The sequence below is a fragment of the Gorilla gorilla genome, chromosome 16 (genome assembly GCF_029281585.2).
Source record: "Gorilla gorilla gorilla isolate KB3781 chromosome 16, NHGRI_mGorGor1-v2.1_pri, whole genome shotgun sequence".
In the NCBI taxonomy this organism is placed as follows: domain Eukaryota; kingdom Metazoa; phylum Chordata; class Mammalia; order Primates; family Hominidae; genus Gorilla; species Gorilla gorilla.
This window is the reverse complement of record NC_073240.2, coordinates 90,139,611-90,166,928: the sequence shown is the minus strand read 5'-3', so window position 1 is coordinate 90,166,928 and position 27,318 is coordinate 90,139,611. Positions and strand designations below refer to the sequence as shown.

The 27,318-nt window shown below is 44.2% G+C and overlaps 1 pseudogene; it reads right to left on the bottom strand.

Moving 5' to 3' along the window:
- Positions 1-3,403: 3,403 nt before the first annotated feature.
- LOC101140869 (non-histone chromosomal protein HMG-14-like) lies at positions 3,404-7,056 on the bottom strand (annotated as a pseudogene).
- Between the last annotated feature and the right edge of the window lie 20,262 nt (positions 7,057-27,318).

Here is a 27,318-nt window from a genome sequence, read left to right as displayed (position 1 = left end):
ACTTCCTGAGGGCCTGCATGCAGGGTGCCCTGCTGTCATCTATGTTAGCTCATTTTATTCTCACAGCAATTGAGGCAGGTCCTCACTGTTACCTTTGTTTTTCTTCATTGAAATCTCATTTTAAATATATATAATTTAAACAATTCACACTCCCACCTGTAATCCCAACAAGTAGGGAGGCTGATGTGGGAGGATTGTTTGAGGCCAGGAGTTTAAGACTAGCCTAGGCAACATAGTGAGACCCTGTTTTTACAAAAAAAAAAAAATCAAAATTTCAAAGCTCCAAAAGGTACACTCTGAAAAAGTCTTCCTCTGGCCTGGTGTGGTGGCTCACGCCTGTAATCTTAGCACTTTGGGAGGCTAAGGCAGGTAGATAACTTGAGGCTAGGAGTTTGAGACCAGCCTGGACAAAATGGTGAAACCCCATCTCTACTACAAATACAAAAATTAGCTGGGCGTGGTGGTGGGTACCTGTAATCCCAGCTACTTGAGAGGCTGAGGCATGAGAATTGCTTGAACCCAGGAGGTGGTGGTTGCAGTGAGCCCAGATTGTGCCACAGCACTCCAGCCTGGGCAACAGAGTAAGACTCTGTCTCCAAAAAATAAAAATAAATAAATAAATAAAATAATTATAAAAAAGTCTTCCTTCTTCCCCTTTTCCTTCCTCACCACCCAATTTTTCTTCCTGGAGGGAACCCGAAAGCCCATTTTTTGTTTATCTTTTCTGAGACATTTTATGTTTTATGCATGCACAAGTAAATGTGTGTAAATGTTATGTCTCTCTGTCTCCTGCCTCAATTGGTGGCACGCTATACATGCATTCTGCACCTTGCCTTTTTTATTAACAATATACCCCATCCTCGTTATTTTAAATCAGAGGACTCTGAGATTCGGCTTATGAAGCCTAGCTGGTGAATGCAGGTCTCTCTGCATGCACAGCCCGTGCCTCACTCTCCTCAGCGGGGAGGCTCTGCCTGCGAGGGAGCGTCAGCTGGCCTGGGCCCCCTGCATGTGCCCATTCAGGGCCTCTCCTCAATGAGCCCTGGGCAGCTCTGACTGCCACATCTCCTGGTGCCAAGGGAACTGGGAAGGAACTAACCAATGGTCCGGCCTGGCAGAGGGTCCGAGGACCTGGAGAAAAAAGGGCTTTGTTCCACACCCCCTGAAGACTGGCAGGAGTTGGCCTACCCGGCCATGCTGCCTTTCTCTGCACCCTCTATAATAGCAAAAACATTTTCTCTTCCTGCCAAGATCTGATGGCAGCCTGGCAGGTCCTGTGGTGGCCCCTCCGAGGGCCGGCTCCCACGCCTCACCGCCTTTTGATGGCCTTGCTGGAGATGGGCAGCTGCAGTGGTCCCTGCCAAGGCCTCAGGACTGGCCTCCCTGAGAATGTGAGATCCCACCTCTGGATCTCACTGCCACACTGGGAAGGAACTCTCCCTGCCCGTGCTCCGGGCCAACCAGCCTGGTGGGGATTGGCGCAAGGGCTGGGGGCCAGGGAGAGCTGGCCAGCCTGAGCTAATGGGGAAGCATCATTGGTAGTTAAATGTGTAGTTATGTTTTTCCCTACAAAGAGCCCCGTGACCTCTTCTTCCTCAGGCTCTCCTCTCTTCAAAAGCAGCTCAGCCTGAAAGGTCCCCCGGGAGGCTGCAAGCAGCTTCCGGTGCTGCGTGCTTGTGAGTGCTTACTCCTGGGTCCAGGCCTGCTGGCTGGGCTGGAGGGGAGTGCCAGGAGCCAGGAGCTGCCCGAAGCTCACAGCTCTAGTGGGGTTTCTCCTCAGAGGAGCCAGTGCCCCAAGCCCGGATTTACTCTTTTTGCTCTCAGACCCTAAGCAAGGCGTCCAGCAGGTCTATCCCTGGGCAAACAGCCAATGGGCAGGGTTTCTGTGACTCATCCTCCCAAGTGTGAAATGGTCACAAGGAGATTAGTTTGTTTGTTTTTTTCCATGTGGTTCAAAACACTCTTTCATAATTGAGATTTTATTGATTGTGTTGAGGCTCAGTACACAGACATTTCAGTTTGCACACAGTTCTTATCATATGTACTGAAAATCTAAAAAGCCATGTATTGTAATTCTTTTTAAAAGTTATTCCAGTGACTTTCCAGCTTAAAATTTGGAGGTAAATTTTAAGAGGCTATCAAGTACCAGTATTTTCACATGTGGATAAGCTGTTACATACATCCCACCAATACACAACTGAACAGCAAATACACCACATACTCAAATTTTCAATCTTTCACAGCACATTAACAAAGTTACTAGGAAAACAAGACTACCACGACCAAGGATGTTACAGAGTGCACACAATTCTCACAGGGAGGGCCGTGATCAAGTGGATTTCTTTAGGAAACAATTCTGCTAAAAATCAATATGAGTAGTCCCGGCGTGGTGTCTCACGCCTATAATCCTAGCACTTTGGGAGGCCAAGGAGGGCAGATCACCTGAGGTCAGAAGTTCGAGACCAGCCTGGCCAACATGGTGAAACCCTGTCTCTACAAAAATGCAAAAAATTAGCCGGGCATGATGGCAGATGCCTGTAATCCCAGCTACTTGGGAAGCTGAGGCAGGAGAATCGCTTGAACCCGGGAGGCAGAGGTTGCAGTGAGCCGAGATCACACCACTACACTCCAGCCTGGGTGACAGAGCGAGACTCCATCTCAAAAAAAAAAAAAAAAAAAATTAACAACAACATGGGAATAGAAGTAATTTAAAATGCCTAGGACATTAAATGCAGGACTGTGACTCCACATTGCCATTTAGTATGCTTTCTATTATAGGATATAAACACCAACCCTCCATCTATGGAATGTTAAGCTGACACCCAAGACAGTCAAAGCCTCCCAGAATTCAATAGCCCACACTCTTTTCTGGTTGTACCAAAAAACAAACAAGCAGCAATGGTTTCACCTTTTTAAAATAAGCATTTACACTCAAAAAATGAGATTAGATGTGATTCCCTCCTTCTTAAAAATGTTTCTAGGCCGGCCATGGTGGCTCACACCTGTAATTCCAGCACTTTGAGACGCCAAGGCAGGCATATCTCTTGAGCTCAGGAGTTTGAGACCAGCCTGGTCAACAAAGTGAGACCCTGTCTCTACAAAAAATGCAAAAAAGTAGCCAAGCATGGTGGCATGCACCTGTGGTCCCAGCTACTCAGGAGGCTTAGGTGGGAGGATGGCTTGAGCCTGGGAGGCAGAGTGCAGTGAGCTGAAATGGCACCACTGCACTCCAGCCTGGGCATCAGAGCCAGACCCTGTCTCAAAACAAAACAAAACAAAAAAAAAAACAAAAAAAAAACCCACTATTATTTTGTAAACTTGCATTTACAAAATAGTTGATGAAAATATATACTCGATTGTACAAAAGGGAGATGGGGACCACTGATAAAACATGGTATGTGATTTAACCAGACTTGGCTTCCTTCTCTCCAGCTTCATCAGAGGCTGATTTTAGTTTCTCCGTTTTCTGCAGGTAAATCTTCTTTAGTTTCCTAGTTAGCCACTTAGCCTGTTTTCCCTTTGCTCCCCTTTCCCTTTTTGTTTGCACTTTTTTGTCTGAAGATTTATCCTTCTCTGCTGCCTGTTTCAGCTTTGTTTCCACTTTTGCAAGAGCAGGTTAGTTGACAACCGTGCCAACCTCCTCCTGGGCTCTTCCTTGGCAGCAGCGTTTGTGGAGCTGATCTTCCTCTTCCTCTTTGGCAGTGGGGAGGGCGTATGCCCAGTGTTGCCAGCCGTGGAGGAGCTGGGCTGCCTCAATGCTCACAATAAAAAGATTTGATGAAGGTGAGGAGGATTAAGGGAGGAGACCACCCCCCATATTGTCTTATGCCCAATTTCTGCCTCCAAAGAAAGAAGAAGTAAAAACTAAAAGGCAGAAATGGAATCTACAGGCAGATAGCCCAGCACCGTGCCCTGGGCCTGGTAGTTAAAAATCAACCCCTGACTTGGCTGGGCGTGGTGGCTCACGCCTATAATCCCAGCACTTTGGGAGGCTGAGGTGGGCGGATCACCTGAAGTTGGGAGTTGAAGACCAGCCTGACCAATATGGAGATATCCCATCTCTACTAAAAATGCAAAAAATTGGCCAGGTGTGGTGGCATATGCCTGTAATCCCAGCTACTCGGGAGGCTGAGGCAGGAGAATCGCTTGAATCCGGGAGGCAGAGGTTGTGGTGAGCCGAGATTGCGCCACTGCACTCCAGCCTGGGCACAAGAGCAAAACTCCGTCTCAAAAAAAAAAAAAAAAAATCAACCCCTGACCTAACTGCTTGTGTTATCTGTAGATTTCAGACATTGTATGGAAAGGCATCATGAAAATCCCTGTCCTGTTCTCTTCCATTCTGATTACCGGTGCATGCAGCCCCCAGTCACGGACCCCCTGCTTGCTCAATCAATCACGACCCTTTCACAGGGACCTCCTTAGAGTTGTAAGCCCTTAAACAGGACAGGAATTGCTCACTTGGGGAGCTCGGTTTTTGGAGACATGAGTCTGCCAGCGCTCCCAGCTGAATAAAGCCCTTTCCTTCTACAACTCAGTGTCTGAGGGATTCTTGTCTGCAGCTCATCCTGCTACATGATGAAGCCGGGAGAGGAGCAGGCTGTAGCCCAGCCTCTGCTGGGAGAAACTTTGCCGGAAGAGCAAAAATAGAGGGGCCTGTTGGTGGCAGGTGGGGAGAGGAGAGAGCTTTGTGTTGGCTGGGGTCCACACTCAACCCAGGTGTTACCAGAAAGAGGTCCTGATCCAAACTTCAAGAGAGGGTTCTTGGATCTCGCCCAAGAAAGAATTCAGGGCGTGTCTGTAGACTGAAAGCAAGTTTATAAAGGAGTGAAGGAATAAAGAATGGCTATTCCAGAGGCAGAGCAGCCCTGAGGGCTACTGGTTGCCCATTTTTGTGGTTATTTCTTGATTATATATGCTAAACAAGGGGTGGACTATTCATGCCTCCCCTTTTTAGACCATATAGGGTAACTTCCTGACGTTGCCACGGCATTTGTAAAGTGTCGTGGCGCTGGCGGGAGTGTAGCCATGATGACGACCAGAGGTCACTCTTGTGGCTATCTTGGTTTTGGGGGATTTTGGCCGGTTTCTTTACTGCAACCTGTTTTATCAGCAAGATCTTTATGACCTGTATCTTGTACCAATCTCCTATCTCACCCTGCAACTTAGGATGTGTAACTGTCTGGAATGCAGCCCAGTAGGTTTCAGTCTCATTTTACCCAGCTCCTATTCAAGATGGAGTTGCTCTGGTTCAAATGCCTCTGATACTGGGACGTCGGCCCCCAAATGTGGTACCAGGGGGACATGGCCCAGGGCATCTTCAGCATGGGCCTGTCCTGTGGGGGATGGCAAGGAGAAACATCAGTGTTCTGGATGTAGGTCCGGTCCGGTACCCCGAGAATGGAGTGGCCCGATGCAGGTCACAGCCCACTTGAAGCAGCTGCAGATGGCAGCCTTGTAGAGGCAATGCAGCCTGCAGCCTTTCCCAGCGGTGCAGGGGCCAAGAGAAAAACATTCTCTTTGCCATCTGAAGGTCCACTGAGAATCACTGACAAAAGGCAGACTAACAGGCCAAAAAGCATACAAACTTATTTGATCACAATTTTATGTGACAGAGGAACCTTCAGAATGAAGACCCCAAAAATACAGGGGAAGCTGTCTACTTTTATGCTTAGGTTCAGAAAAGTATGAGTGGTTGTGCAGAACTGTGATTGGACAAAACTCTAATGCTAATAGGTTGAGTGGGGAAATGCAGCAAGTCCTGTCTATATATTTTCTTCTTGGCCTCTCTACGCAGCATTCCTTCCTTCTGGGTATGGGGCAAGACCCTCTCTGGAACGGGGATCTTGTGACCTACTATCAAACAAAGTAGGTTAGATAATTTCTTTTCTTTTTTTTTTAAGACAGGGTCATTCTGTTGCCCAGCCTGTAGTGCAGTGGTGTGATCCTGGCTCGCTGCAGCTTTGACCTCACAGACCCAGGTGATCCTTCCGCCCCAGCATACCCAGTAGCTGGGACGACAGAGCATGCACCACTGCACCTGGCTAATTTTTAAGTTTTCTGTAGAGAGGAGGTTTCACCATGTTGCCTAGGCTCCTCTGGAACCGCTGGGCTCAAGCCATCCACCTGCCTCCACCTGACTAAGTGCTGGGATTATAGGCATGAGCCACTGCACCTGGCCTGGTCAGATGATTTCTTTACAGCCATGTTTTACACAGAAAAAGGGAGGAAGTTAGAGTAATATTTTGGGGTTTGATGGCTGGCTTTGGGGAAAAGGGGTTTGGTTTCTAAGACCTGCCTTGGGGAAGAGAGACTCTAGTTTCTGTGGCTAGCCCTGGGGTCCAGAAACAAGAGGCAGGAGAAGATGACAGCGAAACTTTTGCTTCTGAGGCTGCCTTTGAGGCCTCCAATTTGGAGGAGCATCTTTTGAACCCCAGTCGCAGCATAGGGGAAAATGGTCGTAATACTTGCAGAGGGTAAGAAGAAGGCTATGGGTCCCCCCGGGGAAGTTCAGGACAGCACTTCTGCAGGAGTTCTCTGGGAGGTACTGGAAAGCAAGCAGGGGACTGTCACCCCAGGAATGCAGGAACCAAGGTTCTGGTGCTAACTCAGAAGGGGGAGGGTGTTGGGAGACCCTCCCGATCCTCCCTCCCAAACACATCCTTCAGGGAGTTCAGGCAGCAAGTGGGCATCCACGTGCTTCTTCATGGAGAAAAGAGAGTTTTCTCTGGCATGGGGTTTTGAGAGTTCGGCTGACATCCCTGGCAGCTGAAAGGCATTAAATCTGTAGCCAGAAGGCCTTACGGAGAGACATTCAGAGTGTGCTGTGTGTGATTCAAGCAGTCTGACCTGTCTCTGAGAGCCACTGTGGTTTTGTTGAGATGGGCACTGGGCACTTGTGCTTTGTTAGTCCTGGATGAGCTTGTTTCCCCATGAGACTTAGAGCTTCTCCTGGTCACCTTCATGTTCTGTTGGCATCCAACACAGGCTTGCCAGGTAGGACATGCTCAGTATGAGGATGGAAAATTTAATAAACCATTTGAAATTTTCCAGAGCCATTTTGCATGTATGAATCAACTGAGGCTTGTAAATAATTAGAGGGATCTGTCTGGTGTAGGACACCCTACTTTTGTTCTTTCCCCTCCCACCCTAGTAGAAAAGAAATTTTTAGCATGATAATGAGGCAAAGTCAGGTTAGGAGAGGTCATGAAAAAAGGTTTGGCCTGGCGCTGTGGCTCACGCCTGTAATCCCAGTACTTTCGGAGGCTGAGGCGGGCGGATCACGAGGTCAGGAGATCGAGACCATCCTGCCAACACGGTGAAACCCCGGCTCTACTAAAAAATAAAAAAAATTAGCTGGACGTGGTGGCATACGCCTGTAATCCTAGCTACTTGGGAGGCTGAGGCAGGAGAATCACTTGAACCAGGGAGTCAGAGGTTGCAGTGAGCCGGGATCGTGCCACTGCACTCCAGCCTGGCAACAGAGAGAGACTCCATCTCAAAAAAAAAAAAAAAAAAAAAGGAAAAAGAAAAAAGGTTTGTCTACCTGCAGATTCTCACCTTAGTGAATCTGAAAGACCCAAGCCACCTAGAGTAGGTGAGTCCCCATCTCTGCCCACTCCTCTAGGATGGAACCAGGAACAAGCTTCCAGGACCACACGTGGCAGCTGTCAGGGTGGCACCAGGCTTGCAGGGAGGGCAGAGAGGACAAAAAAGGGAAAGGGAGGAATACCAGAGAGAAAAAGGGATGCCTGGATCTCTATGCAAGCCTACACTTCTGGGAAAAATAAAAAGTAATATTTTGCACCACCCTATGAAATTGCTCATTGACTAAGAAGATTTTGTTCCAGGTAAGGAATAATATCCGCAGTACCTTCTTGAGTATTGCAATGAGGGAGTTAAGCTGCCAAGCATGTTGCTAATATTTTGAATGAACCCAGGAGATATCACCCCCCAAAATGCCACATTGGTATGCTGATTGCTTCAAACTGAAGGCTTCTGGGAAAACAATGGATACACAGAGGGGCTTTTCCTGAATTTCCCTTATCTGAGTAAAGGTAGATTCTCCAGAAGGAAGCCAATTGTCATGAAAACCCTCCCTAGAAATGTGTATCTATCAGGAAGATTAACATGTCACAGGACTCAAACCTAGGAGAGATTAAAGTTGACATTTCATCCAGACAGTCTATTACCTATTCTTCTGAAGGCTCATCTTTTTTTTTTTTTCATAACCATTTGTATGTAGGTGGCCTACATATCCCACTTCCCTCACCCCCATGAAGAAGGATATATAGTCAGGTGATGGGTAGGGATGTTTCAGTCAATGACAGACCACACGTAAAATGGTAGCCCCATGAGAATAAAATGGAGCCATTTTTTTTTTTCTTTTTTTGAGACAGGGTCTCACTCTTGCCCAGGTTGCAGTGCAGTGGCCTGATTCATGGCCCACTGCAGCCTGGACCTCCTATGCTTAACCAATCCTTCTGCCTCAGCCTCTGAGTAACTGGGACTATAGGTGCATGCCATCATACTGGGCTAATTTTTTTAATTTTTTTTATAGAGACAGGAGTCTCACCATGTTGCCCAAGCTGGTATTGAACTCCTTGCCTCAAGTGATCCTCTCATCTTGGCCTCCCAAAGTGCTGGGATTACAGGTGTGAGGCCATAGGCCTGGCTGAGCTGAAAAATTTCTATCGCCTAGTGACACCTAGCCTTGGTAATGTCATAGTGTAACATATTTTCTACAGTTAGACATGTTTAGATATGCAAATATTCACCATTGTGTTACAGTTGCCTACAGTAGTCAGTGCAGTAACATACAGTAAAGTTTATAGCCTAGGAGTAATAGGCTATACCTATAGCCTAGGTGTGTGGTAGGCTATGCCATCGAGGTTTGTGTAAGGGCACTCTATGATGTTCTCACAATGATGAAATTGCCTAATGGTGCATTTCTCAAACATGTCCCATTCCTTAAACAGTAATGATTAGAGAACGTCATTGGGTTACTGGGTATTTGCTTTTCTGTGATGCCTCTGTTCGGGGTCATAAAACAATAGCCCAAAAAGAAGGCCTCAGAGGCAGCTCTCTCTCACCTTCTAATCTCCTGTTTCTAGACTCTCATTTTCTCTAGAGGCTAGCCATAGAAACTAGAATCCCTCTTCCCAAGGGAGGTCATGAAAACCAGACCCCTTTTCCCCAGTGCCAGCCATAAAACCCAAAGTATTACTAACTCCTTCACCACTCCAGCCTTTCTGTGTAAGAACTGGCTGTAAAGAAATTGACCTTTTTTTTTTTTTTTTTTTTTTTTTTTTGAGATGGAGTCTGTCTCTCTTGCCCAGGCTAGAGTACAATGGCATGATCTCGGCTCACTGCAGCCTCTGTTTCTTGGGTTCAAGTGATTCTCCTGCCTCAGCCTCCTGAGTAGCTGGGACTATAGACGCCCACCACCATGCCTGGCTAATTTTTTGTATTTTTAGTAGAGATGGGGTTTCATCATATTGGCCAGGCTGGTCTCGAACTCCTGACCTTGTGATCTGCTCACCTCGACCTCCCAAAGTGCTGGGATTACAGGCGTGAGCCACTGCGCCTGGCCTTTTTTTTTTTTTTTTTTTTCCAGATGGTTCAAGTGATTCTCTTGCCTCAGCCTGCCGAGTAGCTGGGATTACAGGCATGCACCATCATGCCTGGCTAATTTTTTTGTATTTTTAGTAGAGACAGGGTTTCTCCATGTTGGTTAGGCTGGTCTCAAACTCCTGACCTCAGGTGATCCGCCTGCCTCATCCTCCCAAAGTGATGGGATTAGAGGTGTGAGCCACCATGCCCAGCAGAAATTGATCTATCTTATCTGACCTATCTTGTAGATCATAAGACCTCTATTCCAGAGAGGGTCTTGCCCCATACTCAGAAGGAAGGAATGCTGCACAGAGGCGCTAAGAAGAATTTACACAGAGAGGGCTTGCTGGGTTTCCCTGCTCAGTCTATTAGCGCTACATCGTACCCTTTTGACCAATCACGTTTCTGAATGACTGTCCATACCATGCGGAACCTAAGCATAAAAATGGACAGTTTTCCTATATCGTTAGACCTTCTTTCTGAAGGTTCTCATGTCACATAAAACTAGGATCAAATAAATTTGGGTGCCTTTTCTCCTATTCATCCACCATTTGTCAGGTGATTTTTCACTGAGTCTTCAGAGGGTGAAGGGTAAGTTTTCCCTTTGCCCCTACACCCTGCTTCCCACTCCCACGCAAATAAATTTGTATGCTTTTTTCCCTGTTAACCTGTCTATTGCCGGTTTTTTGTTTGTATGTTTGTTTTGTCTTTTGCTAGCAGACTTAAAGCCTGGAACCAACAGTTTCATCAGTGGAAGAAAGCTAGAGAATTGGAAGATCTGATCCCTGCAGTAGTGGTGGAAATTCAGGAGGTCCAAGGGCCCAGGGACTTGAGCAAAGAAGTAGGACACTGAGTGAAGTACCTGGCAGAACAGTCCTCTTTGAAAGGGAGGCTGGGTCTAGGTTCAGCAAGAGCTTGAGAACATGATGCTTCTGTAACATTTATTGAGCACCTACTGTAAGCCAGGCACTGTGATCACAAAGAAGGAAGAGACTGTAATTTCTCTTGAGGAACTAATGGTCTTGGGGAACAAGAAAGGATATGGGAACAAAACAAATTTTAACTCCTTTTATATACCTGGGCTTGTGCAAGTTACAACTACAGTCGGCCCTTTGTATCCACAAGTTCTACATCCTTGTATTTAACCAGCTGTGGGTTGAAAATATTTGTGGAAAAAAATACAACAATAAAAAATAATACAAATTAAAAAATACAGTGTAACAAGTATTTATATAGCACTTACATTGTATTAGGTATTATAAGCAATCTAGTGATGATTTAAAGTATAGAGACTGAGCACAGTGACTCACTGTGGGAGCCTGAACACTTTGGGAGGCTGAGGTAGGAGGATCTCAGCACTTTGGGAGGCTGAGGTAGGAGGATTGCTTGAGCTTAGAAGTTTAAGACCAGTCTGGGCAGCATGGTGAGACCCAGCCTCTACAAAAAAAAAAAAAAAATTAGCCAATATGGTGGTGTGGGCCTGTGGTCCCAGCTACTTGGGAGGCTGAGGTGGGAGGATTGCTTGAACTTGGGAGGTCGAGGCTGCAGTGACTTGTGATCATGCCATTGCACCTCAACCTGGGCAACAGAGGGAGACCCTGTTTCAAAAAAAAAAAAAAAAGAAAAGAAAAGAAAGAAAAGAGAGGAAGACTGTGATAGTTATCATTTAGTATTATTTCCTTGTTAACCATTTTTATAGCCTGTGAAGTTCAAGTGTTTACCTAAGTAAAAACATTAAAGTTAAATAAATTTTTTTTTGGCCAATAACTCAGGATTTAGCTGTTTCCATCAAACCAACAACTTAATTTAATTAAATGCCTTAGTTATACAAATTTACACAAAGATAGTAACCCTCATGCCAAATATATATATATATATTTTGAGACAGAGTTTCACTCTCATTGCCCAGGCTAGAGTGCAATGGTGTGATCTCAGCTCACTGCAACCTCCGCCTCCCAGGTTCAAGTGATTCTCCTGCCTCAGCCTCCCAAGTAGCTGGGATTACAGGCACGTATCACCACTCCCAACTAGTTTTTGTATTTTTAGTAGAGATGGCGTTTGGTCATGTTGGTCAGGCTGGTCTCAAACTCCTGACCTCAGGTGATCTGCCCACCTCAGCCTCCCAAAGTGCTGGGATTACAGGCATGAGCCACCATGTCTGACTGACACCTTATAATATTTAGGAGAGATAAATATGAAACCACTTGACCAACGAATCTAAACAATAATGTATGTTAAGAATTCTGAAGACATTTCTAATTTTATCAATTAAAACCAGTTTATTAAGGATTTACTTAAGTCACATGAACTTGAGAAAGCATTTGGGCTTAAAGTTCCTATTTTTTCTGATAGTTTTTTTTTTTTCTTTTTTTTTTGAGACAGAGTTTCGCTCTTGTTGCCCAGGCTGGAGTGCAATGGCACGATCTTGACTCATTGCAACCTCCGCCTCCCAGGTTCAAGCAATTCTCCTACCTCAGCCTCCCGAGTAGCTGGGATTACAGGCATACGCAACCACACCCACCCAATTTTTTGCATTTTTAGTAGAGATGGGGTTTCTCCATATTGGTCAGGCTGGTCTTGAACTCCTGACCTCAGGTGATCCACCCACCTCGGCCTCCCAAAGTGCTGGGATTACAGGTGTGAGCCACCGTGCCTGGCCCTGATAAAGTATGTAAGTGCTTTTTTTTAAAAGTCAATTAATTAGAGCTCTTTTATATATTTTTGGTAGTGAAACATCATATACATGACACATAAATACATGGACTTATTAGACATGCAGATAGAAGCTCATAGATTCATAAGACTCCCCTTTTCAGTCTCCTATTTTAGAGTTCTAATTTCTTGATAATCAGTGTCATTTCCCTAGGCAATTGTCAGCTAGATAGCTCTAAATTTGCATACCAAAGGAACAACTCTAAGTGAAAATCAGATAGTGAAATTTACATCTCAAAGTACAGACGAAGTCTAGGTGTGTTAGCAGGAGATTAAAAACCAAGCCAAACATAAAATGATAGAAAAATACCATAGGATTTGATAAGGAGACAAATTTTGTTTAGATAGGTAGTTTTAAATTTAGTCTCTATCTTTTAACTGGACCTCTGAGCTCTGGGTGGAGCCCACACTGAATCCTAGTTCTCCAAACAGAGTGACATCATGGGACTAGGCCATGTGATGTGCTTAACGGTGCACTGTTACAAAGATATTTCTCTAAGTATTTAAACCACACCGCCTATTATCTTAAAATATGCAAGAGTAACCCCTGTACACGGTAATAACGATTTTGGTAAAAAAAAAAAAAAAAAAAAAAAGATCAGGTAACATAATATAAGAACAAGCAGTTGAAGATCTGTAAACCAAAAATAAAGTTCCAAGCTCCTCACCCAACTGAATGATCCTTCCTCTTGGCCAAGGGCATTCCAAAATGAAAGTGAAAAACTAGTTCAGCCCATGATGGGAAGCAGGAGTCAGACATACCCTATTACACCCTCTGACCATTGCAATTCAGGCACCGCTGACTAGCACTAACATCAACACAGACCTTAAGACTGAAAGAACAGTCTGATAATAACACTTTCTAAGTCTGATAAGAAACATTTACAATCTACTCTCTCTGAATCTGGACTGAACCAATGTACATCTTATATGTATTGATTAATATCTTATGCCTTCCTGAAATGTGTAAAACCAAGCTGTAGCCCTATGACCTTGGGCACATGTTGTCAAGACCTCCTGAGGCTGTGTCACAGGCTCGACCTTAACCTTGGCAAAATAAACTTCTAAACTGATTGAGACCTGTCTCAGATACTTTTGGTTTACAGATCTGAGAGGAACTTGTCTGTTTACACTCTTGGGGTTCCATAAGGAAAAACAGAGGTTTCTCCCAAAAAGAAACCTGGCGCCTTCTCTGTTTTCTTAAAGGAATCCTAGGCTGTTAGGAACTATTTATGTCCTTCATGCAGCAGAGGGTGGTAAGAGGAAGGAGAGACAGGCAGAAGTAAATGGACAAAACAGAATTCAGTGGATTGAGAAGAAAAAAACCTTCTTCTCAAAAATCAAGAACCTAGGAGAGAAAAAAGTGTGTGTGTATATATATATACTTATATGTGTGTGTGTATATATATCTTAGATATTAGCTTTTAGTTAAGCTGACTTAACCACTGAGCTCTTAAAAAATCCTTTTAAATCTCCTATTATCATATTTTTGCTGGGAAAAACTGCTGATAGTTTGAAAGTAACACAAATATCAAATTAGAAAGGACTTGACTTAGGAACCAAACCCAGGCTGTCACCATGTAAAAAACAAGAGGCAGAATCATAGCTACAGAACTACAGCACGGACAGCTGCCATTGCTCTGTCAGTTTGGGCTTGGCTAGCAGAACGTGGCCTTGTTATGTAAATAAAACTCCTCAGGTAGTCAACATCTTCCCCTTCCCTTTCCCTTTCCCTTCTCTCTCTCTTTCATTCTCTCGTTCTTTCTTTCTCTCTCTCCATCTCTCTTTCTTTTTTTCTGTTTCTTTTTTTTTCAGCTGCAGGGATTTCGCAAATTCAGAGACCTTGTTTCCCATGATTTGGAACTTTCCTTTGGATTTGACCAAGTCAGGTAGAGTTGGTCAAACCCAATGGGAAAAAGATGGAAACTGACTTTACCCCGGGCCTGGAAGCTGGGGGTGGTGGGGGGTGGTGAATAACTCTGCCCTTCTCAGGCCCAGTCCCAAAGTAAAGACCACTTGCGCCAGCGGCATGCGTCAGCAAGATAACAGAAGCAGGAAGCAAGCTAGCTGGCTGGAAGGCAGGTACCCCCTGAAGACCGAGAGAAAGGCTGTCCGGGTACGGCGTAGCAGTTACATCAGACTGAGACACTTCCTGTTTACAGGAGACTATAAAATCTCTGCCCCATCCTCCTTAGGTGCTGAGCCATTTTAGGCCTCAGCCTGTCCGCCCCCACGCGGTGCGCCTTAAAACTGTGTTGCTCTACACCGCCTTGTGTTGTTTGTTGGCGACTCTCGAGGTTCGAACTGATACGAGAGCCATGCAGAAACAAACAAACAAAAAAAACAAAAACAGAAAGAAACAAATGAACAAAAATAAGCGAAGAGAAACAAACAATTGCACAGTTCATATGATTACTCAGCACTCTAATGGTAAGGAGAAATTAAGACCACCTGGCTGTTAATCTTAACTTTTAGTCATTAAAAAGAATTTCCTGGCCGGGCCCGGTGGCTCACGCCTGTAATGCCAGCACTTTGGGAGGCCAAGACGGGCGGATCAGGAGGTCAAGAGATCGAGACCATCCTGGCTAACACGGTGAAACCCCGTCTCTATTAAAAATACAAAAAAATTAGCCAGGCGTACTGTCAGGCGCCTGTAGTCCCAGCCACTCGGGAGGCTGAGGCAGGAGAATGGCATGAACCCGGGAAGTGGAGCTTGCAGTGAGCTGAGATTGCGCCACTGCACTCCAGCCTGGGCGACAGAGCAGCGAGACTCCATCTCGAAAAAAAAAAGAATTTCCTAGAGAAAACCCCAATTCAGCTACTTACCTAAGAATGGGGCCCAGGCTGAAAACTGCTCTCTACCATCCTTGAAGCAGGAGAAGACTCAAACTTGCCTTTCCTGTTGGAAATGAGCTGAGACTCCCAGAAAGGAGTTGCTTGCCTTCCATTATCATGGAAGCAGGAAAACTCACCTTCCTTGTTGGGAAGCAAGTAAAACTCCAGAAGAGGCATACAGCAAAATGAATCTTAGATACAGCAAATGTGCCATAAATCCCTTCTCTGGGAGAGTTTTATGGTCTTGAAGAAGACAGAAGGCCCACTCATACATATATAGACAAACATTATCACACATTTTCCTATCTCCTATTTGTTCTCCTGAAAACTCCTTGTCTTTCTTAAATAACCTATTTGTTTCAACAGAGTCTCGCTCTGTCATCCAGGCTGGTGTGCAGTGGTGTGATCTCAGCTCAATGCAACCTCCAGTTCCCAGGTTCAAGCGATTTTCCTGCCTCAGCCTCCCAAGTAGCTGGGATTACAAGTGCGCACCACTACGCCAAGCTAGTTTTTGTATTTTTAGTAGAGATGGGGTTTCACCATGTTGGTCAGGCTGGTCTTGAACCCCTTACCTCGTCTTGGCCCGCCTTGGCCTCCCAAAGTGTTGGGATTACAGGTGTGAGCCACTGCGCCCAGCCCAAAATAAATCTTAGATCTCAATCAACATTTGGATCAGAGGTTCTATGGAGGGGGGAAGGTCCCAGGCCTTAGAGAATTGTCCTGTTGGTTTGAGCAATTAAGATAGCCCACGCTGGTGCCAAGCACTGAAAGGAGATTTGTCAAACATCCGGGCCACTGCCACTCAGAGTCCCTTCTGTTGGTTGCCAACTTGTAAACTGAAAAATATCTGAGACAGGTCTTAATCAATTTAAGGACATGTTCTTAATCTTGGAAAAATAAACTTGTAAATTAATTGAGACCCATCTCAGATACTTTTTGGTTTACAAGGAGAACATCCTTGCAGAGCTGAGTGGGGAAAACAGGTTCTGCCTTCTCCTTGTGTCTGCCTCCATAGGAACACCCCCATTTCCACAGCATGGGCTGCCATTTTACAGCTGATGGTTTTCACGTCTATCTGTAGGGATCAACTCACTGCAATCTCTGACTCCCTGGTTCAAGGGATTCTCCTGTCTCAGCCTCCTGAGTAGCTGGGATTACAGGCACACGCCACCATGCCCAGCTAATTTTTGTATTTTTAGTAGAGACTGGGTTTCACCATGTTGGCCCGGATGGTCTCAATCTCCTGACCTCATGATCCGCCTGCCTAGGCCTCCCAAAGTACTGGGATTATAGGTGTGAGCCACCACTCCTGGCTACTCCTTGGAGCTTTATTTTCAACTGCCTAGATGGTGTAAGCACCTCAACTTTACATGCCCAAATGCTAAGATCAAGGGAAGAATGAACTTCCCCCTATTTTCCACCTCCAGATAGTGGCATAGAAGAAGAGCCAGCCCCCACCCGCTAGCCCATGAATGTAATTGTGCATTTATAAGTGGTAATTTCAAAGCCTCTGCCGTTTCTTTGTGTGTGTAGCTGACAGCAGCCTTTAAGAAGTCTTGGCTCAACCTGGGACTCTTTCTTGTTCCTGGCAAGCCCTAGGGTGAGTGAAGTATTAGCTGAGGATTAGAGAGGTTGCCTTACAAACTATAGGGCTCTTACGAACAGTTTCCTTTCCTTTTTAAGGGTTAAGCGGTACTATTTCTGAGAAGGAAAGTTTGCCCTTTGGAAATAGGTGGGAGTCTGATTCAGCAAATATGAGCTGGATTATCAGAAAAATGATCTGCAACTCACTTTGCTTGTGAGATTTTGAAGGGGTCTGGACTTCATGCACCAAAGCTCATGTGGCCAAAGGCCACCATACTCCCTGGCAGGAGCCCCCCAGGCATTAATCTAGATTCTAGATTCTAGACTTAGACTTGAGGGTGTACTGGGAAATGAACCTGGCTCACGACCCATGCCTCAGACAGTTCCTCTTCCAAGGTTAGGGTACACTTGGAGAGTGAGGACAGGAGGGGAACAAGGCTAAGAACTGGGACACCCTGAACGACTCTGTGAGAAGGGTTTGTTGTTTGAGGATAAAGAAGTTGGCAGTTCTAGATGAGGGTCTTAGGGAGTCCAGGCCCTGTTGAGAACTGGAGGGTAAAACAAGATTCAGTACAAATGCTGTTGGGAAGAAAAAACTTTTCCTCTACCCTCTTATGTTCAATACCTGGGGACATGCACATTAAACTAACAAAAGACAGATTAGCAAGAGGAGTTTATTCATGCTTGCAATGTACATACATGCAGAAAATTCTCAGTAATGAGTAACTCAAAGGGGTGGTCAGAAGCAGGGGCTTATACACCTCATTTAGTAGAGGAAAGAAAGGAGGGAGAAAAGTCTCCTATAGGAGGAACAAATAGGTTTCTTTAGGAAAGACAAGGAGTTTTTAGGAGAACAAATAGGAGATAAGAAAGTGTGTGATAATGTTTGTCTATATATGTATGAGTGGGCTTTCTATCTTCTTCAAGATCATAAAACTCTCCCAGAGAAGGGATTTATGGTACATTTACTCTTTAAAAAAATTTTTTTTGTTTGACACGGGGTCTCACTTTGTCACCCAGGCTGGAGTGCAGTGGTGTGATCTTGGCTTGCTGCAGCATCCATCTCCTGGATTCAAGTGATCCTCCTGCATCAGCTTCCCAAGTAGCTGGGACTACAAACATGCACCCAGCTAATTTTTATACTTTTTGTAGAGACTGGGTTTCACCATGTTGCCCAGGTTGGTCTCAAACTCCTGAGTTCAAGCAATCTGCCTGCCTTCACCTCCCAAAGTGCTAGGATTACAGGCGTGAGCCACCATGCCCGGACTGGATTTACTCTTAATTTCTTTCCCGGGAGCAGACCTGCCACCAGAGGGAATTTACATCAGTCTTCATTTCTCAGAAGTTTCTGCTTTTAATCAGATAAAGGAAGCTATGAGAGGCTTCTTTCTACATCTGTTGAATTTCAGGTGTCTTTGGTTTAAAATAATCTTTATGTACACTCTGGAGTTCCAAGTTATTCCCCACCCCACATGGCTTGGTAGTTGCTCAATAAATGTTTTTAATGAATGAATGAATGAATGAACGCAGTAGGGGTTAGGTAGAGAGGCTATTGTTTGATGGCCAAGCATGTGGCCCAGGGATTTGTACTGTTGCAGGAAGTCAGGGACCCTGAACAGAGGGACTGGCTGAAGCCATGGCAGAAGAACATAAATTGTGAAGATTTCATGGACATTTATTAGCTCCCCAAATTAATACTTTTATAATTTCTTATTCCTGTCTTTACTGCAGTCTCTGAACATAAATTGTAAAGATTTCATGGACATTTATCACTTCCCCAATTAATACTCTTATAATTTCCTATGCCTGTCTTTACTTTAATCTCTTAATCCCATCATCTTCGTAAGCTGGGGATGTATGTCACCTCAGGATCCTGTGATGATTGTGTTATCTGCACAAATTGTTTGTAGAGCATGTGTGTTTGAACAATATGAAATCTGGACCTCCAAATGGAAAAAGATGGCTGCGATTTTCAGGGAACAAGGGAGATAACCATTGGGCCTGACTGCCTGAGGGGCCGGACAGAACAGAGTCATATTTCTCTTCTTACAAAAGCAAACAGGAGAAATATCGCTGAATTCTTTTTCTCAGCAAAGAACAGCCCTGAGAAAGAGAATGCATTCCTAGGGGACGGTCTCTAGAATGGCCGCTATAGAAGTGTCTGTCTTATACAGGTGTAGATAAGGGATGAAATAAGCCCCGGTCTCTTGTAGCGCCCCCAGGCTTATTAGATGAGGAAATTCCTGCCTAGTAAATTTTAGACTGGTTGTCTGCTCTCAAACCCTGTCTCCTGATAAGATGTTATGAATAACAATGCGTGCCCAGTGGGACATGAAACTTCATCAGCAATTCTAATTTCGCCCTGGTCCTGTGATCTCACTCTGCCCCCATTTGCCTTCTGATATTTTATTGCCCTTGAAGCATGTGATCTCTATGACCCACACCCTATTTGTATACCCCTCCCCTTTTAAAATCCATAATAAAAACTTGCTGGTTTTGCAGCTCAGGGGGCATCACGGAACCTGCTGACATGTGATATTTCCCCCGGACACCAAGCTTTAAAATTTCTGTCTTTTGTACTCTTTCCCTTTATTTCTCAGACTAGCTGACACTTAGGGAAAATAGAAAAGAACCTACGTTGAAATATTGGGGGCTGGTTCCCCTGATATGGACAGCAGATGAAGTCTAAATTTCCCCCTTTGGTCGGGGGGTTGTCCCATATAGCCAAGCTGGGACCCCACTGGACTCAGTGGTATATCTGAAAAGTGGCAGAGGCTGGGTCAACCAACTCTTTCACTTGGCGACTCCATCATTCTTGACATCTGCTAGGACTCAGGAGTTGAGTTCTAAAAGGCTTTGAGGCCAGAGCTATAGAGCAGTAGGTTTGGAGCAAGGAGTCAGAAATTTTAAGTTGCTGCTCAGTTCATTGACATGGTTGACTTTTTCTTGGATAAAATGGGAAAATAAGTGTCTGACAAGTTCTCCTGGGCTGCTGGCTTGAAAAGGGGAACAGTGGGTGGGAGAAAGAGGGCATTCACCTCCTAAGCAGGTCAGGTATCTTTGCATTGAAAAGGCCCCCATGCTGGGCCAGGCACGGTGGCTCATGCCTGTAATCCCAGCACTTTGGGAGGCTGAGGAGGGTGGATCACCTTAGGACAGGAATTCTAGATCAGCCTGGCCAACATGGTGAAATCTCTACTAAAAATACAAAAATTAGCCAGGCATGGTGGCAGGTGCCTGTAATCCCAGCTACTTGGGAGGCTGAGGCAGGACAATTGCTTGAACCTGGGAGGTGGAGGTTGCAGTGAGCCAAGATTGCACCACTGCACTCTAACTTGAGTGACAGAGTGAGACTCTGTCTCAAAAAAAAAAAAAAAAAAAAAAAAGAAAGAAAGAAAAAGAAAAAAAAAGGCCCCCATGGCTTAAAGAGAGGCATTTCCAGTTGAGGGATGAAGAAGGAGGGCGGTATTGGAGAGGTTGGGTGTTGGGTAGGGATTAGCCAGCAACAAATCTTCCTGGACTTGTGGTTCACTGCCTACCCCTCAACCCTGCCCATTCTGGGGCTCTTGCTCTTGGGTTTGATTTCCAACAAAGAACTTGATGTTCTTCTGGAAATAGCCTTACTGTGGACTCAGGCATGAGATGAGTTGTCCAGATGTCCAGCTGGCCCAGTTAGAAAGGTTTTGAGCACAGCCCTATAAAAATAAATCTTTCTAATGTATTTCTTCCACATCCTTCTTATTCTGCAACTAAATACCCAACTCAGGCCTGAGTGTGTTCCTTTATCCACAGGAGATTCAGGCTCCTAGAACTGTTCTGGGCCAATAGATGCCACTGATCATCTGGGAAAAAGGAGAGGAAATGACCTTGAATCAATGAAATAAATGTGTCTGAGCAACAGCTCAGCAAAGGTCATCAGCCAGATAAGATGTGAAACTGGGGCTCAAATCCAAATCTCAGGCTCTAAATCTTTCTGTGCAACACCACCCAGCTGCCTGTCTCCAAATAGCAGACACACTGGGTGAGAAGACATACCAAGGCACCACCCAACTGTGAATAGGAGACCACTGGCTGCTTCCAAGTGTCAGGGCTGCAGGATTTCAAAGAAGGAAACTAGTCAGACTGGAGGGAGTGGCCAGAGGAATTCAGTGGAGGACAGTAGTCAACAGAAACCCAACTGAACTATGGAAATCACATTAAGGAGCCTCAGAATTTGACCCACCCATTTGGTTTCAGTGAGAAAACACGTTTACATTTTTAAACTGAAGGCATATTTATTCCCCAGCACTGGCCTCTGGCCCTTAGCCTCTGGATTAGAAACAAAAGGCGGTTGTTTGGTCCCTGGACTGGGATGTTTGCTCAGATTGTGATGTATGCTCAGAGCATCTGGTTTGGGATGGGGGTGTGCATTTGGAGGGTGTGAGTGTGGGGCTGCCATCCTGTTCTGCTCAAGCTCATGTGATGCCTGTGTTGGAGAATGCTGGAAAGTGGAGGAGGAAGAGCTGGCCTGGAGAACCTCTTCCCTCCTTTCCATATCAATGGAGTTAGGCAGTGTTGACACATACTTGTAAGCCCGCACCTTAGAGAAAATGTCACTTGGCCCCATGGTCCCTCTCACTGTCCTGACACATGCCTTTTGCTTAAATTCCTCCAATCACAGGGAGTCACCCCCAACAAGAGCAGTTCACCTCTCTTTGGAGAGCACTTCCTCTCCTGCATACATCTGCTCTTCTGTTGTCTCCACACTTGGCTTCTGGTTCTTCCATGAGGGGATAGTCATTCTATTCATTCACCAAATATCCAAATATCCTTTTTCTTTTCTTTTCTTTTTTTGGAGATAGAATCTTGCTCTGTCACCTAGGCTGGAGTGCAATGTCATGGTCTCGGCTCACTGCAACCTCCACCTCCCGAGTCAAGTAATTATCCTGCCTCAGCCTCCCAAGTAACTGGAATTACAGGTGCGCATCACCTTGCCTGGCTAATTTTTTTTTAATTTTTAGTAGAGACGGGGTTTCACCTTGTTGGCCAGGCTGGTCTCGAACTCCTGACCTCAGGTGATTTGCTGGCCTTGGCCTCCCAAAGTGCTGGGATTACAGGCATAAGCCACCATGCCTAGCTCATTCAACAAATATCTTAGAGGTACTTCCATCATGCTGGGCCCCACAACCAGTCTTGGAGATAAGGAGCTCACCTAGCAAGGATAGATAGGTAACAGGCAACTTATTTCAATATAGGCACCATCATCCACTTAGTTTTTCAGGCCAGAACCTGGGTAGCATCCTTGATTCCTGTATACCTAACCCCACACATCCTACCCACCAGCAAGTCTTGTTGGTTCTATTTCCAAAATACATAGGGTATTCTTCCTCTTTCTTCCAACTCCACTCCTTTACTCCTGGCCCAAATGACCCTTGTTTATCTTCTGGACCACTGTACTAGCCTCCTAATTGGCTTTTGGGCTTCTCCCCCATCTCCATAGAACCCATTCTTCACATAGCAGCCAGAACCATTTTTTAAAAATATTGGCACTCTCCTCCTTAAAGTCCTTTAATAGAATTTTAAAAAATGTAAGCTTTGTATGAAGTTCAACATATCTTCAAAACATGACACAAATCACAAGTATACACCCTGGTGACTTTTCACAAAGTGAATACACCCATGTAATTAGCCCTCAGAACCAGAATGTTTCCAGCCTCCCGACCCCCCAGGAGCCCCACTTGTACTTCTACATCACTAGTTTTCCACCAAGATTAACCACTATTTTGACTTCTAAACTGTTGATTACTCTTGCTTGCCTCTGACCTTTGTATACATGGAACCACAGAACATGTCCTCTTTCGTGTCTGGTTTCTTTTGCTCAACATTCTGTTTATTGAGGTAATGGTAAACAAAGTGGATTTGATTGTATGTGCAAAACAAAAACAAAACAAAACACATAAAATCCACTGGAGGGGTACAAACATTTTGAAACACTGGCAGCATCTACTCAGCTAAGTATGTGTGTGCCTTATGATTCAGCAATTCCTAGGTAACCACTCAACAGATATGTAGGCATATGCTCACCAAAAGACATGTACAAGAATGTTACAGGCCTAGGCTAGAAATCACCAGGTAGGCGTTATTATTACTCCATGTTACAGGTTAGGAAACTGAGGCTCAGGCAGAGATTGAGGAACTTGCCTAAGATCACCTACTTGGTATATAGCAAAACCAGCCTTCAAACCCAGGCTGACAAAGTCCTGCCAGGGCTGGCCCTTGTCCGACTCCATGCCTCTTGGGTTCTACTCTCCTGCCCTCATTCTCTTGGTCAATCAGCCAGGCTTGTGCCTTTCTCAAGGCGTTTTTTTGTTTTTATTTTTATTTTTTATTTTTTTGAGACGGAGTTTTGCTCTGTCGCCCAGGCTGGAGTGCAGTGGCACTATCTCGGCTCACTGCAACCTCTGCCTCCTGGGTTCAAGCAAGCATGTCTGGTTAATTTTTGTAGTTTTAGTAGAGACAGGATTTCACCATGTTGGCCAGGCTGGTCTCGAACTCCTGACCTCAAATGATCTACCTGCCTCAGCTTCCCAAAGTGCTGGGATTACAGGCATGAGCCACTGCACCCGGCCGCATCTTTCTATATTCCTTTTTATTGGGGTAATTTTCTTTCAGCATATTTGCCCAAAGCTGAATACTTGTGTAACTGCCCAAGAGGTTCACCTTGCCCACTGCCTAGACAGAGCCAATTCATCAAGAAAGGGGAATTGCAATAGCTAAAGAGTCATTCCTGCAGAGCCAGCTGTGCTGGAGACCGGAGTTTTATTATCACTCAAATCAGTCTTCCCAAGCATTCAGGGAACAGAGTTTTTAAGGATAACTTGGTGGGTGGGGGGATGCCAGTGAACCAGGAGTGCTGATTGGTCAGGGATGAAATCATAGGGAGTTGTGGCTGTCTTCTTGTGCTGAGTCAGTTCCTGGGTGGGAGCCATCAGATGAGCCAGTTTATTGATCTGGGTGGTGCCAGCTGATCCATCCAGTGCAGGGCCTGCAAAATATCTCAAGCACTGATCTTAGGAGCAGTTTAGGGAGGGTCAGAATCTTGTAGCCTCCAGCTGCATGACTCCTTAACCATAATTTCAAATCTTGTGGCTAATGTTAATCCTACAAAGGCAATCTAGTCCCAGGCAAGAATGAGGTCTGCTTTGGGAAAGGGCTGTTACTGTCTTTGCTTAAACTATAAACTAAGTTTCTCCCAAAGTTAGTTCAGCCTATGCCCAGGAATGAACAAGGACAGCCTGGAGGTTAGAAGTAAGACGGAGTCAGTGAAGTTAGATCTCTTCCACTGTCTCAGTCATAATTTTGCAAAGGTGGTTTCCATCCCTCCCTTTGGGTTTTATAACACCTTAATCTTAAGGTGTAGGCTATAAAGATGGGAAAAGGCCGTTGATCGCTCTGGCTTCTTTCTGCTGACAGGGAATGTAGTGGGAATGGGAGTGAACCCCAAGGTGAGAAGAATGGAACTACTTTGCAATTGTCTGAGTGTACTCATGCAGGCCTGGTTGAGCTTCCGAGGCTTGCGTGGCAAAAACATTAGTACTCTCATCTATAGTTTTACTACAGTGTTTAAGTGAACAGCCTACTGTAAGGTAAATAATAAGTCCTAGGATGAAGAGTACAATTCCAAATTTTAAAAGCAAAGATTTGAAAACATTAGTTTGGGGACTTCTAACCCATAAAGAATTTAGAATTTAATCTAAACTGCAGGAAAAACCTCAAGAACAGCTAACAGTGTACTATAGTTTTTCTTCTGAAGCGTAATTTTTCTCTCTCCAGTCCCCATTTTTATTAAAAACCTATTATGATGGAACTGATTTGTTTATAAAATAAACTTTAGCCTTACTGTACTTGGCCTGATTATTTACATAAAGTGAAGCAAAAATAATTATTTTCCACTTAGGCTTTTAAAAATTGGCTTTGATAGAACTCTGTTCCATGAGGAATCTCAGATAAGACTTTTTAATAGCCGAGCCCAGCCATGGGTTTGTACCCTCAAATACCTATGAGTTGGGCAAATTCCTCTCCTCTTGGGGTCCCAAGATAACCTGGGGTTCCTGGGCCAGTTAGAAAGTGACATTCTTTACTTATCACAGGTCAGGAACCCTGTACAGGGACTCTATTGTGGACAGGGCATGAGGCCAGATGCCCTAATGGGCTTTAATTGGCTTTATAAATCAACTTTGATTCTTTAAAAGAAGCATGCCATTCCAGTCAAAGCCTTCATGAAATAACCAATTTCTCCAATTGTGTCCTGTTACAAAAGAAAACAGATTCTTATTGCACTTATGCAATTAACTATGCTGCCATAAATTGAGAATACTCACAAATAGTTTCCAAATTCTGGAGAAATAAAGCAGAGAGGAATAAATATGCTCCAAATTTTGTTCACAGGAGTATATTTTACTCACTTGATGAAAGTTGCAAATAGCTCTAAAGAAATAAGTTCTCTTGATTCTGAAAACAAAAGGTTTAGCAATATTTAACACATTAGCTCTCCCTGAGAGTCCTAGAAGTTTGTTTTCTTCCTCTATTCCAATAGCACAATTTTTAAACTTATCTGAGACCTGCACTGAGAGTCCTATATCTGATTATAAACTGTGTTTTGAAAAGGACTAAAGTAGGCTCGGTGCGGTGGCTCATGCCTGTAATCCCAGCACTTTGGGAGGCTGAGGAATGTGGATCATGATTTCTGGAGTTCAAGACCAGCGTGGCCAAGATGGTGAAACCCCATCTCTACTAAATATACAAAAAATTAGCCGGGCTTGGTAGCGGGCACCTGTAATCCCAGCTACTTGGGAGGATGAGGCAGAGAATTGCTTGAACCCGGGAGGCGGAGGTTGCAGTGTGCCAAGATTGCACCACTGCATTCCAGCCTGGGCGACAGAGTGAGACTCTGTCTCAAAAAAAAAAAAAAAAAAGAAGTACAGAAAAGGACCAAAGTAAGACAAAAGATCTGTGGATGACAAAAGTCTATAGCCACTATTAAAGCTACAATTGACTAGGAATTTTGGTTACTTCTGTGGCATATAACAATTTTACATAACAATTATAATTATTGATAATGTATGCTAAACTATCTCAACGTTATAGAAGTTTCCCATAATTTTGGAACACATACCAATAACATATTTAAACAAACACAGTCCAAAGAAAACGAAACACCATTCACTCTTCTATTTGAAAGGTTTTTTTCTATTCTAATGTCACAATCTCCCAGAGTTATTCATCAGAAATCTGCATTTAGGAGCACCTGTTAAATTTTATAGTTGACTATAAAATCATCATTTAAAGAGGACCAAAGTGAGATAACAATTGTCTGGGATGACAAAAACATTTTAGGGCACCACAGTTAAAGGCAAAATTGACAAGGAAATTTACCTCTGTGGCACACAGTCATTTAACATAATAATTATAATTATTACTGATAAAACATATCAAGTCATATTTGACTCACAGCAGTTTTACATAATTTTGGAATATATACCAACAACACATTTACACAAATATAGACCAAAGAAAGCCAAACACCATTTCATATTTGACAATGCTTCCTGTATGATTTTTGTACCAAATAAGCCAAATGTCATTTTTGGACTTTAGAGGACCTAATATCTAAAATACTGGGCTAGAAAGAGACATAATCTATAATTTGATTTTGGAAAGTTTGTTAAATATCAAAGGCTTAAAACACTGGATATCACAAAAGAGAATCCCAGGTCACTGTAAGTTATTCATTTGCCCAAAATGATAACTCCAAAAAAAAGTTTTAAAAAGAAAGCCTTTACTCTGAGAGAGGAGACTTAGCTTTCCAAACAAGACCCAATAAAGATAGTATGAGGCTAACTAAATTTGTCTCTTCTCTCTTTTCCCTTTTTTCCCTGCCATTTACCCACAGGAGAAAACAAAACCATTTCATTATCTTTTATCATTCCATAAAAATCATTTTCAAAAGAGAAAACCAAATTTCATGTTTGCTTTAGTGCATCTTTAATGTTAAGGCTAGTTTCTTAAATAAAATTTTATATCTCTATTCAGTTGTAATTAGTTTGACCATAAGGTAAGGTTTTCTAGAACCCTTTACAATTTTCCATCAAACAGCAGATCAATTTTCTAAGAAAACCGTGTTATTCAGACACATGGGCCCAAATTCTGGTCCCAAAACAGTATCATTTTAAAGTTTTAACCTATAGAAAAAAAGCTAAATAATTTCTTTTAAATCTCAGCCAACTTGTTTATATCCACAGAATTTTTTTTATAAGATTAACCATTTACTAACCCTTTTCACTTTGCATAAATCTTCAGTTTTGTTCCATTACTCTTTTAGGTTAAGACAATCTTTATTTTATTTTATATATTTTTTGAGATAAAGTTTTGCTCTTGTTGCTCAGGCTGGAGTGCAGTGGCGCGATCTCAGCTCACCACAACCTCCACCTCCCGGGTTCAAGTGATTCTTCTGCTTCAGCCTACCAAGTAGCTGGGATTACAGGCATGTGCCACCATGGGCAGCTAATTTTGTATTTTTAGTAGAGACGGGGTTTCTCC